The 16,430-nt window shown below is 35.7% G+C and overlaps 1 protein-coding gene across 1 annotated transcript in view; it reads left to right on the forward strand.

The window, feature by feature from the left end:
- LOC142317997 (vacuolar protein sorting-associated protein 11 homolog) overlaps positions 1-11,906 on the forward strand; it is a 49,412-nt gene extending 37,506 nt beyond the window's left edge. Inside the window, exon 9 of the mRNA XM_075354530.1 lies at positions 11,694-11,906. The gene's annotated coding sequence lies outside the window, so the exon portion shown is untranslated. The remainder of the gene's footprint in view (positions 1-11,693) is intronic.
- Positions 11,907-16,430: the final 4,524 nt, after the last annotated feature.

Here is a 16,430-nt window from a genome sequence, read left to right on the forward strand (position 1 = left end):
CAGACAGTGTGGTGATATAAATAGGTCATCACCGTGCATGATAAATGGAAAATGTTCAAAAAAATATCCTCAAATGTATATTTACAACACTCAGACTACAGATGACGGTTACCTGACACAGGAGTAGCCCAGAGGACAGAGGTCATATCGCAACTTTAAATATGCAAGGTAACATAATTGATAGTGATAATAATTGGATCGTCCCACATTGTCCACTATTGTCAAGTTGCTTTTATGCCCATATAAATGTTGAATTTTGCAACTCATTGCAAGCGATTCGATATATCTGCAAATATATTACCAAAAGTTCAGACCAAGCAACTTTTTTGATTGAAAATCAAAGAAATGAATTGAATTAGTACATTAATGGTACATATATGCACATCTGAGGCCAATTGGTAATTTTTGGACTTTACAATATATATACATTATGCCACTATCGTTCTCTTAGCGGTTCACTTAGAAAGCTATCAACATATTTATTTCACTGAACAAAATTTCCAACAAGTCCTTGAAGGTCCACAGAAGAGCACTCTTTTAAGCTTTGTCATCTGATGACTTTGCTGAGACACTGTTTTGAAGTCCGTTGCTACTATACCTATAATAGTAACAAGCTTAGCTGAAGAAAGCATGGAACTGACTTTGAAGGATTCCCTGGAATCAAAAAGGATGCTACTCTGGATAGAGTACATACAATTCGTCTGAACCAAAGTGAATGCTTTCATCTGAGTATGTTATTGCACAATGTTAAAGGACCTACATCTTTTGATTACTTGAAAACTGTTAATGGTGTGCTACGCCAAACATATAAAGCTCCTTGTGCTGCACTTGGTTTATTGGAAAATGATAATCTCTGGAGGAAAGACACACTTGCTGATGCTTCTGTCAGTCTTCGCCTAAATCAAGAAAATTATTTGCAATTATATTATTTTTTTGTCTTCCTGTCCAACACAGAACATATTGTGGGAAATGTTCTAAAAAGATTTTTGTAAAGATGTTTTATATCAAATCTGATATCAAACCAATAACATTGAGATTGAAATTGAAGATATTGTCGTTATGTTAAGTGAGAAATACTTAACCAACACATGATAATCAAGACGCTATTAATCCTTACACAATGTTAAGACTTTCTTTCAGTGTTGATGAACAGAAAGAATTTATAAGTTATAATCTTCCTAAATTAGTACCAGATCAATGTTAGGCAGTTGATGATATAAATGATAGTGTTGCTAGCAGTAACCCTAAGATTCTTTTCTTAGATGCTCCTGGAGCTACTGGGAAAACTTTCTTAATTAATCTGCTTCTTGCTGAAGTTCACTTAACTAAAGACGTTGCAATTGGTTTAGCATCATCAGGAATAGCTGCTATTCCTGATGTTGGGAGAACTGGACATTCTACTTTTAAGTTACCATTAAATGTTGCATGTGGGCTAGAATCTGTTCATAAAAATGTTCTATATTTGAATCTGTTCTATATTCATAAAAATGTGAGAAATTTGGACAAATTTTGCAAGATACTAATCTTATAGTGCGAGATGAATGCACAAAAAGTCATCAAGCTCATATTGAAACCATTGGTCGAACCCTTAAAGATATTAGATCATGTGGTAAATTAATGGATGGTATAACTTTCGTGTTTGCTGGAGACTTTCGGCAAACATTGCCTGTCATCGTGAAAGGAACTAGGGCTGATGTTGCATGCCTTAAATCATCAGCCTTATGGAAATTTGTCTACACTTTTAATTTAACAACTGATGGTGGCGATGTTAACTTTCCCTTACAACTTCTAAACATTGGAAATGGGACTCTTCCTCACAATGATTGTTACTTATCCCTCAATGAAAACATTGGTACCATTATGCATTCAATGGATGATCTCATTTCCAATATTTATCCAAAAATTAGTTAGTTTTTACAGAAATCATACGAGTGGCTTTGCGAAAGATCTATCATAACTCCTCAAAATATTTTTGCATTTGAAATTAATAATATAATTTTAGAAAATATTCAAGGGCAAAACAAGGAATATCGATCTGTAGATTCTGTAATCAATACCAAAAATGAAGTTCACTATCTTGCAGAATTTTTTAATTTTCTTAATCCTGCAGGTTTTCCAGCTCATAGTCTCAATTTTAAAACAGGAGTTCTGATTATTTTACTATGAAACCTTAACCCTCCAAGGTTATGTAACGGCACAAGGTTGCAAATCAAAACTATGCAAAATCACATCATTGAGACTAGTGTTTTGACAGGCCCAGCTGCAGGGAAAGCTTGTTCTTACACCCCACATCCCAATGATCCCAGCAGATGTACCAGTTCAATTCAAAAGGCAGCAATTCCCTATAAAATGTTCATTTGTTATAACAGTCAATAAAGTGTAAAGCCAGAATTCAAACACATTGGTATTGATTTACAATTAGACTGTGTTTCTCAAGACAATTATATGTTGGACTTTCTAGAATTGATAATTCAGACATTCAATACATTCTGCTACCAAAAAATCAAAACGCCACAAAAAATATCACATACCAAGAAGTTCTACCATTTTAATACTGTTAGAAAATTGGTTGGCTACATTATAATCTCGAGCAAAGCTGAGGTCAGGGGGATTATATATATATATATATATATATATATATATATATATATATACATATATATATATATATATATATATATATATATATATATATATATATACATATATTTACTTATATACTTATAACTTATACTTATACTTACATAAGTAAGTATATATTTATATATACTTCTTATTATATACATACTTCAGTAGTTTTTATGTGTATATATATATATATATATATATATATATATATATACATACATACATAAAAACTGCTGAAAAGAAATGGATGAAAATTTGAATACACTTTCTCCTTGTGGTATAAGTGCATACTAAGAAAATCCACTTTGAAATTCCGAGTTTAGTGGGTTAAAATGTAGTAACAATGACTTTTTTTTTATTTCTCGGTAACAGATGTAGATATCAACTTAATTTTTAGTGTTGATATAAATGATATATAATTTTTATATATCATTTTAATACGATATGTAAAAATTGATTTCTATATTTTTTGAAATTCAGATATTAAGAGTGTTAAAATGGGTTTTTAATCTTTTTTTTAATTTCTTTGTAAGAAATGAAGATATCAACCTGATTTTTTGTGAGTATAATCTCATGTTAATAAACCAATTTCTAGATTTTTGAAATTCGACCTTGAAAGGGGATGAGTAAATGTAAAAAAAAAAATTAACAATGATTGTAAATTTTCTCAATCCTGACTACAGTAAACGAGACATTCAGTAGATTTGGGCTTGCAAATACTCTTCAGATAAACATTTAAAAACCATGGGTTTTTAATTTCAGATTTTTAAGGGGTGCAAAGTTAGATGGTGCTGTGGCTCAATCAATACAATCACTGCTACTATAACTGTATGTGTGACTGGCTGCACCTACCTCAGGTTACTTGACTAAAGAACATAAAATAAAAGAATTGACCGCTATGGGAAATGGAAGTAACCATATAGCGCAGGCGAAGCTGCAATGGATAGCTAGTATATAAATATATCTTATATATAAAATACAAAAACATTTTCTTTAGAAGGAATATCGCAAGAGAAATGAAAATAGATGAGATCATGGAACCAATATAACTGTCAAGCAGTGTTCCTTCTTAGCTGTGTGCATATGTGCGTGCTCATAGATTTTAAACAAATGGCACACATGAAAAATATTTGCGCGCACAAAGAGCTTTTGTTTGCTGATTTTTCAAAAATTAAAAATTGATATGTTAGTTGAAATTAACCAGCAAGTATAAAATCTGTGTAGATAGCAGCAATTGTCAGTGGTAACTGGCGAGGCCATGGAATAGTGATGCTCATTTGACAGCTGCGCAGCTAATTCTGGGAATCCCTGTTAAGCTTATGGCGCCATGTGTTCATAAGATTGCATCATTGTTTAAGCTGCTAATATCTTATTTGTGTTAAAATCATAATTATTTACTGACATTTTGTTATTAAATATTAATTTTATCAGACTTTCATTGAAATAATTTTATTAAAATAACTGGTGCACTAAATAATTAGTTGTATAATATAAGTGTTTGTTTAATAATAACCTTAGGGTTCAAAATTTTAAATCTAAGTTTGTTCATAAATTAAATTACCAAAATCCTAAATTATCTTGTTAAAAATTGAAAAAAGTTTAAAAAGAAAAAAACAGCTCGTAAAAAGTACGAATTCAGTTGAAAGAAATATTTACATTTCATCAAGAAATGATATAATTGGTGTTTATTGTCATGAAAGACACTCTGAAAGTGTACAAAAGTTAAGAAGTAAAAATATCTTATTACCAACAATTGATTAACTATTTTTATTAAATGAAACACCAGATGACCACAAGCAAAAAAATTAAATCCTGAGGAAGTAAAAATTTTAATTGATAATTTATTATTGGCAGTAATAATGAACATTTCTTTTCATTCAGTTCAAGAGATAAATAACTAAAATACCAGAAAGTTGGCAGAGTAAAAATTATGCCTTTTCATTTTTAGAAGTAGTTAGTTAATACAGTAGTAAAAAAAGAGATGATAAATGAAATTAAAATTGCTGATTTTCATGCCTTAATTATTGATGAAAGTACAGATATTAACTACAACAGAATGTTTAATTTTATATTTTAAATCATTGAGAAAATCTAATCAGTATAAAACAATTTTAGGCGGAATAACCCAATTCCTGTGATTCCTTTTCAATTTCTCTGCAATTTTACAATTTTATTTAGACAATCAGATTGATTTACAAAAGCTCATTTTGTTTACTTTCTGATGGAGCTTCTGTGATGTTGGGAAAATAAAATTCTATAGCAGCTAAATTAAAACAGTGTACCACATTTGTTTCAACAACATGTGTTGCATATCGTTAAGATATGTGCATTTCTGATGCTTGGAAAGAAGTTAAAGTGACAAAAGATATTAAGTCTGTGGTAAGAACTTATACTCTTATTCTCAAGATCTACAATGAAGTGAAATAAATTTAAAGATTGATGCTTCTGAAAATGAAGCTATAATTTTCAAGGCCATCAATGAGGCAAGGTAACCCACCTTGCTTCATTGCTCTTTACAGCAAAATGCCTTGATAACCACCAAGGCATTTTGCTGTAAAGGCGATAATTAGTATGCTTTAATGAATCGCTTCTCGGCCCCTGGTCCTGAAACTTGGTTTGCAATACTGGTGCGATTTTCTGCAAGAAGAATGTTCTACATACATGTCGTCAGGGCTGTACAACGATCGGTGGCAGTTACTTAGCCTGCGTTGCTGTGAAGTATTATAAGGAACAGCGGTGTCGTGTGTTGAAAGGAGGGCCACCGTCGGCCAAATAAGGAGATTTTCTTTGTGTGTTGGTGTTCCCATCTTTGTAGTTCGTGAGGCCAAGCAAAGTTTCAGATCCTCTGGCAGGCTCGGGAAGCGATTTCGCTCCGACCTTGCCAGTGGTCTATAGTAGGAGCTTTTAAGCTTTGATTGTTTCGAGCAGGTTGCGTGAGGACAGGTGGCCTTGCTCGGAATAACTAAGCGAAAAACGCCCACCTGTTTTGTAATAGGTGATAGGATTCTTTCAAATTGCAGCTGTTGTACCTGGCAGTGCAGTTGGTGTATTTTCTCATTGCTAAGCTGCTGTGGAGCTGTCCGAGGGAGATTGCCTCGAGAACGTGGTTGTTTTAGCCAAGAACTTGGTTACTAGTGACCCCTTTCTATCAAAATAAACTCAAAAAAGGAATCGCACATTTCGGTCGAGTTTTGACAATTCCTTTCTTTTTCCTGGTTAGCGTCAGGTAATTACCATTAAGATAATACTTCAGAGGATGAATGAGGATGATAGGTATGAGTGTAAATGAAGTTTAGTCTTGTACAGTCTCATTTCAATCATTCCTGAGATGTGTGGTTAATTGAAACCCAACCACCAAAGAACACCATATCCACGATCTAGTATTCAAATTCGTGTAAAAATAACTGACTTTACTAGTACTTGAACGCTGGAACTCTCGACTTCCAAATCAGCTGATATGGGAAGACGCATTTACCACTAGACCAACCCAGTGGCTTAGAGTTTCGACAGTTAGTTGACTCGTACCTTTCCAAGTGTGCTTTGATGGTTTCTGATCTGGCATTAAAATGCGAGGGCCTCCAGGGCGCTAACCGAGCCCTAGATTCGGTCGTTGATAGACTATCTGGCAAGGTGGAAGGAGTCAGGACTTCAAACCGATAACAGGGAGGGTCCTTGGCGAGATCCTTACCTCTTTAAAACGGGTGTAGATGAAGGTGAAAAAGCCTGTCTCCTTCGCTGCAGTAACAGCCGCACCTGGGCCTAAGCGGGTTAGTCCCCGCCGCCAGTTCAGGAGTCGGCTAACAAAATTAAGCGGACCACCGCTTAATTTTACTGGGTGGTCCCAGTAACGCCTGGTCCGGGGGCTTCATCTACGATGACGGAGCTGACCCTGAAGAAGGTCTTGGATCCACGGAGAGAAAAGTTCAAGATCTCCCGGGTCACGAAAACAATTATATGTCCTGGAGGTCGTAATTGCGCAGCAGACGAAGTAGCTGCTGGAGGCCGACGTTCTGAAGAAGAATGGGCTGAAGGCTTAGTTTCTGGCCCAACGGAGGCTTCAAATATTGGTGTATGATTTACCAAGGGCAACGAGGCCAGAGGAGCATGAAATCCTCAAGGCGATACACAGCCAAAATCCAGTGTTGGATATGGCTGTTGAGGACTTTCTCAAGGAAACCAGGGTGATCCGACAGTTGCAGGAGAAGGAAGCCTCAAAGAACCACTGTGTGATTGAGACCTTGCCTAAGATCCGGCAGGTCTTGGTGGCCAGTGGCCAGCTGTTCCTTGGGTGGACTTCTTGCAGGGCCGCTGACCATACAGAAGTACCCCGGTGCTTCAAATTTCTAGGCTTTGGTCACACCTCTCTCCGTTGTAGGGCACAGTTAGAGATGTCTGGCTATTGCGCCCGTGCAGGGCACAGGGCAGTTAATTGTCCTACTAAGACCGCGCCTGCAAATTGCGCTTCTTGTGCCTTGTTGAAAGACTTCGATGCCGGACAGAGCAGACAATGAAGGTCGCACGAAATAGCATGGGCGAAGATCGAGCATAATACGGCGTATGGCGACGCTTGAATTGGGGGGAAGCTTTCGAGTACGGTCGTATATTGAACCCTTACACCTGGGGCAGATAAACCTGCATCATTCCCGGGCGGCCACCAATGAAGCCATGAGAATCCTTCAGGATATTACCTAGAGGTCCTCTTGATCCAGGAGCTGTACACGGTCGGCTTCCACGGGGCTGATGTTATTCATTCTCGTGGGGAACGGCCGCTCTCTGCGATCATAGTCGGCTCGGTCTCGTTGGGTGTCTTCTGGATGCCTCAGTTTTCTGACGAGCAATTCACCATAATGCGAGTCACGAGGGGTACGCTCGATGTTGGACTGGTGTCAAAATACTTCCAACTTGGATGTAATATCGATTACTTGTTGGCGAAGTTGGGGCGGATTCTGGACAGTCTCCCGGGCAAGAGTGCTGGTTGCTCTGGACGCTAATGCCAAGTCTTCCGCCTGGGGTTCACCACTCACCGACTCCAGAGGCGCTAGTCTCGCACAGTTCGTTGAAGCCAAGAACCTCTACTTGCTTAACGAGCCAGAACAACCGCCAACTTTCTCTTTCGAACTGGGGGAAAGTTACATCGACATCACCTTGGTGACGGCCGATCTCCTTAAGTGTACAGGTAGTTGGACTGGCTGGCCTCGAGGCCAGTGTGAGTGACCATAGACTTATAACCTATGAGATTGCTTACGGTGGTGGTCCAAGACCTCCAGATTCAGGTCGCTATAACCTAAGGGGCCTATCAGGACAGGCTGCGGCTGCCTTTCAGGAGTTGGAATGGCGCATGGAGCGCAGGGAGGAGGTGGAATTTATAGCTGAACAATTCGGCCGGGCCATCAAGACTGGCTGCGATGCCAGTCTTGATTGCCAGATGATTGGTGGCCTCAGCTAATGTACTGACCCTTAGGTAGTGGCCAGTCCACTGATCGGAGAGTGTCTGGAGCTGTCATGACCGCTGCTTCCAGAGAACAGTCTGTTAAACGCAGGCAGAAAACGGGAAAAAAGTAGTGTTCCTCTTACCTTAGCATGCTGCGTGCAGGAGTTAGGTCTGCTAGGAGAAGATACCAGCGTCGCCCCCTAACAGGGATTATCGTATATGACGTGCGTTCTGAGGATCTACCGGCGCGCCCGTAATGAGTACATTCATATCATCAAGGAAGCCAAACTCAGTTTTGGTAAGACTCCATGCGGGAGTTGTAGCGCAACACTTGGCAGCTAGCGAAATCATGTTACCAGCCAAAAAGCCATTGCATGTGCAGTTCAGTGTTCGATGCGGTTTGTCACCAAACTTTAACATCTGTGGTTACTTACCAGGCGTTTCTGGATACTCTGGGGATTGCTTTCCGACTTGCTTTCCTCGGCACCGAGGATTGCATCTAAAATGCTCTTGCCGAGGTGGAAAGTGCCAACTGTAAATATGTTTTGGCAATTTTTATTAACATAGGGGCAGCATTTCCTTCTCTGTGTTGGAGTTCTGCCCTCTATGAGTTGCAATGCCATAATGTTCCCATAGCCTTGCAGGCCATGGTACGTGATTAGTTGTCTGATATATGGTTCTGTTTAAGGATGTGCACCTAGTTGTGGAAAAGTCCGTCACCAGGGGAAGCCCGCAGAGCTCCATTCTCAGTCCCTTGCTGTGGAACCTGGCATTCGACGGATTTTTGGGACTGACATTTCTGGAAGGGGTTACAACCCAGGCTTTTGCCGATGACTGTCTCCTGTTAGTTCGTAGTAACTCACGACCGCAGCTGGAAGACCGAGCGCAGGCGGATTTGTAAACCGCAGAGGGCTGGATGGACATTCAAAATTTAAAGATTTCCATTCCCAAGACGAAGTTTATGTTTCTCAAGGGTGCAGACAGGCAAATTATCATACAGTCGTAATCCCCATATTAAGTATAAAGGCTGTGTAATCAGCTGAGTTCGAGTTCATAAGTACCTTGGTGTTTTGTTTGATGACAAGTTGCTGTTTAGAAACTACATTAGGCAAGTAGCGGCGGACACCATCTCTGTGATGTACAAGCTTAGGAGGATTGCTCAAAAGGTTACGGGCAATCGGGTTGTCATTTGTACATGGTGTACTGAGGTGTCTTTGAAAGTATGCAGCATCCGCTTGGGCACATAGTTTGGAAAGAAATCTAGCCCTTATTCAAAATTTAAGGAGTGTCCAGCACAGAGCCTTAATTGTATGCAATGGTGTTTTTAAAGTAACCTTCTATGAGGCTACCACTATATTGGGAAAGGCTCTCTCAATCAATTTAGTGGTGAAAGTTCAAGCGGCCATGTGGAAATTGCAAAGAGGCAGGGTGGCCGAGGTATTTGGAATGCGGTTTCAAGCCAGGCTTGTACCAGAGTGGAATGGTGATCTCAATGCACCGATTCTAAATTTCAAGCAGTTGCCCATCTCTCGCCTATGGAGGAGGCTATAGCCTCAATGGAAGCATGGCAGCAAGAATGGCACGCCACGACTAAGGGGAGGTCCTTGTATAGATTTATACAGGATCTGGGAGGATGGTACGCCTCTCCATTGTTTTTAAGGGCAACAGGAGCCCAAGTGCTCTCAAACCATGTCAATTTAAACCAATATTTGTTTCGGTTTCGCCTGGCAGCTGATGAGCTGTGTGTCTGCAGGGAGGTCCAGTCGAAGAAACACATGTTGTTTGACTGGACCAATACATGTTGCCCAGCTCTTGGTGGGGCCAGAACTCAGGCCACCCTGGAACTTAGAGGTCAAGGGGAAAATTGGCCACTCACAAGCAACGAGCCAATGTGGCATTGTCGGATCATGTGAGAATTCCTTGATACGGTTGCTTTGTTCAACCAACATCAGTAGTTTGCCTAAGTGAAAAGACTTCTCCGTGCTGTTGTAGGAAACTAATTGAGAGATATGGCTGGCTACCAGCCAGATTAAAGCTCCAAGCGCTTAATGATGGACACGCAAGCAAGTGGTGGGTGGTGCCATGCTTATTCCGCTTACGCTTTTAGGTTAGTTCTAGGAGCTAGTTAGGACACTGGTCGCTAAACTGTATTGAGGCTCAGTAGCCGTTTGTGGCACAAAGATTCAGTCTTATGCTTTAGGGTGACCAACCGAATGGGGTGGTGGCAGGAGAAATGTCAAGCAAACCAAATACTTTAATGAAGATAAAGATTATGTAATTCCAAAATTCTGTTAAGAAAAATTAGAAAATATTGAATTTCAAAATAATTTAGAAATTTTAAATACAATTTTGGAAGAACTTTGTGCATAAGTTTTCAGTGCCAGGAGCTAATGCCACTTGGTTTCAATTTGCTCGTGCAAAAATAAATATAGTTAAAGAACAATATTGTATTGGCAATATTGCCTGGAGCAGTAAGGTGAGCATGTTTTTCCAAAAAGCTATTGACCAGAATATTGTAGTAAATAAAAATGATATGCTAAAATTTATTAATTTACCGTGTGAAAATTTAGAAGAAAGATTTCCAAAAGATGAGGTATAAGATTGGATAACCTTTTTTTGTAACAGCTTTGTCATCATGCGATTTTGGTTGTGGAATATCAGACACTGATATGGATTATCACAAACTGTGCTCCATTATGTTGTAGTACAATAAATTTTGACAATGGAGTGGTTCCAAAATTGTGTCAACATGTGATAAAAGAATGAAGCTAAGTAAGGTAAACAGTACTAACATAGAAACTATAGTGATCTTAGCAGATAAGTTAATAATAATTATTTTAATTACAAGAATTTCAATCAATTGTTTAAAATTTATATATATTTATTTATTTATATTTTAATTATCTAACTATTTAAGTGATTATTATTTTTTTTAAATTGTGGAATTTATTAATAATAAACAATAGTGAGTTAATTACCTACAGTTGAAAAAAATTAAAACCACATTATTTTTTTACAAGGTAAATCATTAAACTTTTCCAGTTTTTTTCATTTAAATGTCTTAACCACTTAATGCCGATTTTAAATGTATTTAATTTTAAAATTATAATTACAATTTTAAATTATATCTAATTCAGCTGTGGACACCACAGAGCTGTGTGTTAAGTGGTTAATAGGTATTTGTTACACAGTAATATATATTAGACTGCTTTTTGTTTATCATTTTTTTATGTTGTATGCAAAAAAATGTTTAATTGCTCAACAAAGATTTTTTTATTTTTGAAGAACAGCACACAAAAAAAATATACACACAGGTCACTAAAAATTAGAGGGAACACTGCTGTCAAGTATTTTCATAAGAAAAACCTGCCAATGAATATTGTGTATCATGGCAAAAAGAAGAATCTTAAAAACAAAAACTTAAACTAAGAGAAAGTAATAGATGCTTTATATTCTGACCATGTGTGATTATTATAATAAAACTAATTAATAGCTGCTGATGCGTATAAAGTTTACAGTATGTCTTTATTAGTAAATTCCTTTTTAGCATTACTAATGATATCTAGCTATTTAAGAATAAAAAGATTGTACTTCATTAAATGTTGTAGCATTTAATTTATCTCTTTTTTTACAGGAAAGAATAGTTATTCAGAATGATGAGTGGGTTGTTGTGGTACCATTTTGGGCAGTATGGCCGTATGAAACAATGGTTTTGCCAAAAAAACATGTCCTTCGCTTTCTAGATTTGAGTGCTATACAGAAAACTGCTCTTGCTGATATTATGAAGAAAATAACCATTAAGTATGATAATTTGTTTCACGTGTCATTTCCATATTCAATGGGATGGCATGGTAAGTTATTATCTCTTTAATTTTCTCTATTTTTTTAATGTTATTATTTATATTAAGATTTTGCAGTGTTATTACAACAAAGCCTTTCATAAGGAATACTTTGTTTGTATAGATAAACTGTTTAGGGTAATCCATTACAGTTCCTATAAGCTGGAGTTGGTAATATGTGTTTAAATGGAAATGTTTCTTTTTTGTTGCCTGCACAATTTTTAAAGACTGCACATACAGCACACATTTATGTGCACGTACATTTTTTATTAACACTCAAAAGAACTCATAGGAGTTTTAGAATTTGTTACCATGTAGTAGTTAATTGTTAATTTTGATTTCATCAACACAAGATCAATATAAGTTTGTAAGGGAAATAATCAACTGATGTATTGTAGAAGAATAGTTGAAATTGTATATCGCACTTAACTACATCCTATATTCTTATTCAACAGTTCTTGTTTAATTTATACATACTAGTTAGTACTTTATTTAATATAAACTTGTTGATTTTTTATTTTTAAGCTCACAATTACATATTAATTAATTTCTTGATACTATTATAACAGGACCAGTGTAACAGTCCAGAGTAACAAATTTCTTCCAGTTAAAAAGAAAGAAAGAGAAGATAATAATGAAAAGAAAAATCCAGAAGGAACTAAAAGGGATTCTTTTCTTAGAGTAATAGATCCATTTAACATTCTGTTCTTTGTAGTTTTTAGTTTTCATCATAGTTTTAACTATATTTTGCTAATATTTTAATACCGTAGATAATAATAACAAGAAGCCTCTTGTTGATGTTAATGTGAAAGTGTTTTTCGCCAAAAAAAATCTTTCTAATATAGACATTGGTACCTCTAAAAGCTGTTGTTCAACCAGAATGGTTACTGGACCATAATAATAACTTACACAAAAATTTAAAGTTGTGGAAAATGAAAATTGTATTATGCTTTAACAATTAAAGAGACAGGTTGGGTACTGGTTCTGCAGGCCAGGGGATATAAATAGTGCCAGGGACCAGCAGAGAGAGTCACTATTTCTGCAAGGTTGTATTCAGTGCACCTGTAATAACAGCGATATCAGTAAGTACGTCGTAACTACAAGTGCAGAGTATGTCATGAGTTTACCAGTGTGGACAGTGGGTGAATACAAGAAGTTGTTCAGTGAGTTATTGGTAAACTGTAGTGAAAGTGACAGTATTATATTCATTCATAAAGTGTAGGGTAGTTCTTTTACAAACAGTAAAGTAATAATATTTGCAAAAATTGAATTATATGAACTTCAGACATTTCTAGTGTTATCTTATTAATGTAATGTTAATTTTTAGCAGTCATTAAAACATTTTTAGTAAATTAGACTGTATTGTGGTTTTTATAATTTAATTGTTAATAAATTTTGTCTTTTTATTAGAATTCCAATTTTTTATGTTATATATTATTGTCATTATTATTATTTATTTTATTTTATATGTTTCTAGAATTATAAATTGTATTTGTAAGAAATTGTCATCTTTGTTAGTCTCTCAATATCCTGAGTGAACCATGAACATGTGACAATATCTATTGTAATCAATGCTATTCTTTATAAATAATTTTATTGAAGAATCAATATTATTAATTTCAGTTGATACTGAAGAAGTTAAAACTTGTATTAATAATATGAAGACTAAACATGCATTGTCCTCGCAAAATTATGAGGGTGATTTTGAAAGTAGCCTCCGTTGTAGCATAACATTAGTAATAGTGTTGGTGACACCACCATTGACACATTGGCATACTCTGAATAAGTGCATTTCCAGTTGTTATTGTGAGTCAGGTACTTTAACCTGTTTGCTTGCTATAACCTAAAAACATGAGCGCTGCAATGGAAAATCTCATGAAATACGAGGTGGATGCTGTTATAAGATTTTGGGCACATAATGTTTCGGCAGCAGACATCCATTGTCAGTTGTATACTATGTATGGCCCAAATGTTACGAGTGATTGTGTAGTGTGGCAGTAGATCTGATTTTTAAAAAATGGAAGGACAAAAATCCATGAAGATGAGAAGAGAGTTGTTAGGCCTTCTGTTGTGAGTGATGATGATCTTGTCAGTGAAATTGACCAAAAAGTGCGTGAAAATTGAAGATTCACCACCTCTGAATTTTTTGAACAATTCCTGAGGAGAATATCTCATATGGTTTTGTAAGAGATTGTCATTGATAAATTAGGCTGCTGGGAGTTCTGTGCTCGGTGAGTTCCAAAAATGCTCACAGAGATCCATTGAACCAAACAAATGGGCTCTGCCTTAGACTTACTTTCACGCTAAGATGTGGCAGGAGAAAGGTTTTTGAAGAGAATTGTGATTGGGGATGAAATTTGGGTGGTCTATGTGAACGCCAAAACAAAACAACAATCAATAGCCTGGGGCCATACCAGTTCTCCACGCAAGGCAAAGAAAACCCACCAAACTTTGTGAGTGAGGAAGGTTATCGCTACAGTTTTTTGGGATGTCAATGGGGTTCTAGTTGATTTTATGGAACATGGTACGACAATTACTTCAGCAGTGTGCCATAAAACTTTGAAGAAATGTAGGCGATTCATTCAGAACAAATGTCGCAGTATGCTGTCATCTTGTGGTTTTTTTTTGCATAACAACACTCATCCCCACAGTGTTTGAAGAACTCAACAACTTCTGAATCAATTCCAATGGGACATTTTTGACATCCTCCTTAGAGCCTAGACTTGGCATCGACTGATTTTCATCTCTTCACTCACCTAAAGAAATGGCTTTCATTGCAGTACTCAAATGATGATAACAAACTTCAAAATGCCATGAAAGGTTGGCTAGGTATCCAGGCAGCTGAATTTCACGAAGAAGGTTTTAAATTAGTGAAATGCTACATACAATTCAAGCATAAAAATGTTTGAATTTAAATTGTGACTATGTTGAAAAATAGTTAAAAGCTGTAATTTTACTTTGTATACAGTAAAATATTTTTATCTATGCAGGTGTTTTTATTTATAGCCAAGCGGAAGTTACTTTACGAACCACCCTTGTAATTTATGATTCACAGTATTTCCCAGTTATCCAGATTCTGTTGATATTTCCCCCTTAATTTCTTGAGTTACAAAATTTGCTTGCCATTGGCAGTCAACCATTAGTGCTTCATTTTAAAAAAAAAAAAATTGTGGAAAATCTGTTAATTGATGTAGTTGTGCTGCTAAAACTTTATTCTGCAACAAAATAAGTCATTAGCTAAATATGAAGTTTAGGATTAGGTTCTGACAAAAAAATTTCTCCTGCAATAAATTCAAAAATTATGAGGAAAGATTTTTTATTCATGACAGAAGGGATCCTTTCTTTTTGAAACAACTTCCCTCTTAAATTTTCTACACTCCCCCATGAAAATATTCCAACTACCTCTAATATATTAATATTCATTAATATATTTATATTACAATTCATTCTTTAAAAATACAATTAATTTTAATAATATTAGTAATGTACATAACACTGGCAGTCAAGCTGATCTTAAAAATATCTAACTCTGATTCTTCCTCCTGAAAACTTTGAACTACAGTAACATTAAGATTCTCTTATTCAATGCGTGAGAAAAAACTGAAAAAGTTTAAATATTTCTGTTCAACTGTGTATGTTTTTCAGAACATGATCTGACAAACAAGAAGCCATTTCTGAGTTAGGTAATTTTGAGTTTGCTGAAGATTTTTGTGGAACTTAACATAAAAATAGGGTAATTTCAATCTTTGTTAAAAAGTGCCTTTTCAATAAAGTTAAAAGTTACTGTACTATATACACATGGAAGAAATTAATTTTGAATGCTCTGCAATTCAGTTCCTTAGTCTAAAATTGATATTAATGTAACTTTCTGTTTCTTTTGAAACTGTTCTACATATAAACTACTGTAAACTAAAATTTTTAATAAACCCAGTGTTCATAATGTATGGGGATTTTTTTTAACTTTGTAGGCAATTCTAATCTTGTAAAAAATTAATTATTAATTAAGGTTGTGGTACCAGGATTAAATGTTTCTATCTCCCAGGCAGTTAGAATTACAAGTACTTCAATTATCTATACTGACAGTACTTAAATTTAACCTATTGATAATTCGGATCATAATTTTCAGATTGCAACAGCACCATTTATTAATGAAAATATGCAATGAAATAATGATATTTTTTTCTTTTTAAGGATAATTAATAAAAATCTAATCGATTAAAAATCAATTAGAAATTAGAATCAATTAGATGTTTGAGAACCTTATTGCTTAGAAATTAATTGGAAAAGTAATAACAAAATTAGCTTTGAAAATATTAAAAATTTTCTTAATGTTTTTCAAAAGGCCTTTAATTAATTGATGAAGGAGAACTTTCATCATCTTCGGCTGTAGCAAATACTTTAACAAAATCTTTCCGCTCAATGTCTCTCACTTCATCATATAACAATGATTTTCAGAGGTACAAAGTACAAATAGAAATATTATCGTTAAACATTGGTGATTCGGTTGGTGAATTGAACTCTCCATTCGTATT

This window comes from Lycorma delicatula, chromosome 1 (assembly GCF_047948215.1).
Source record: "Lycorma delicatula isolate Av1 chromosome 1, ASM4794821v1, whole genome shotgun sequence".
Taxonomy (NCBI): Eukaryota; Metazoa; Arthropoda; class Insecta; order Hemiptera; family Fulgoridae; genus Lycorma; species Lycorma delicatula.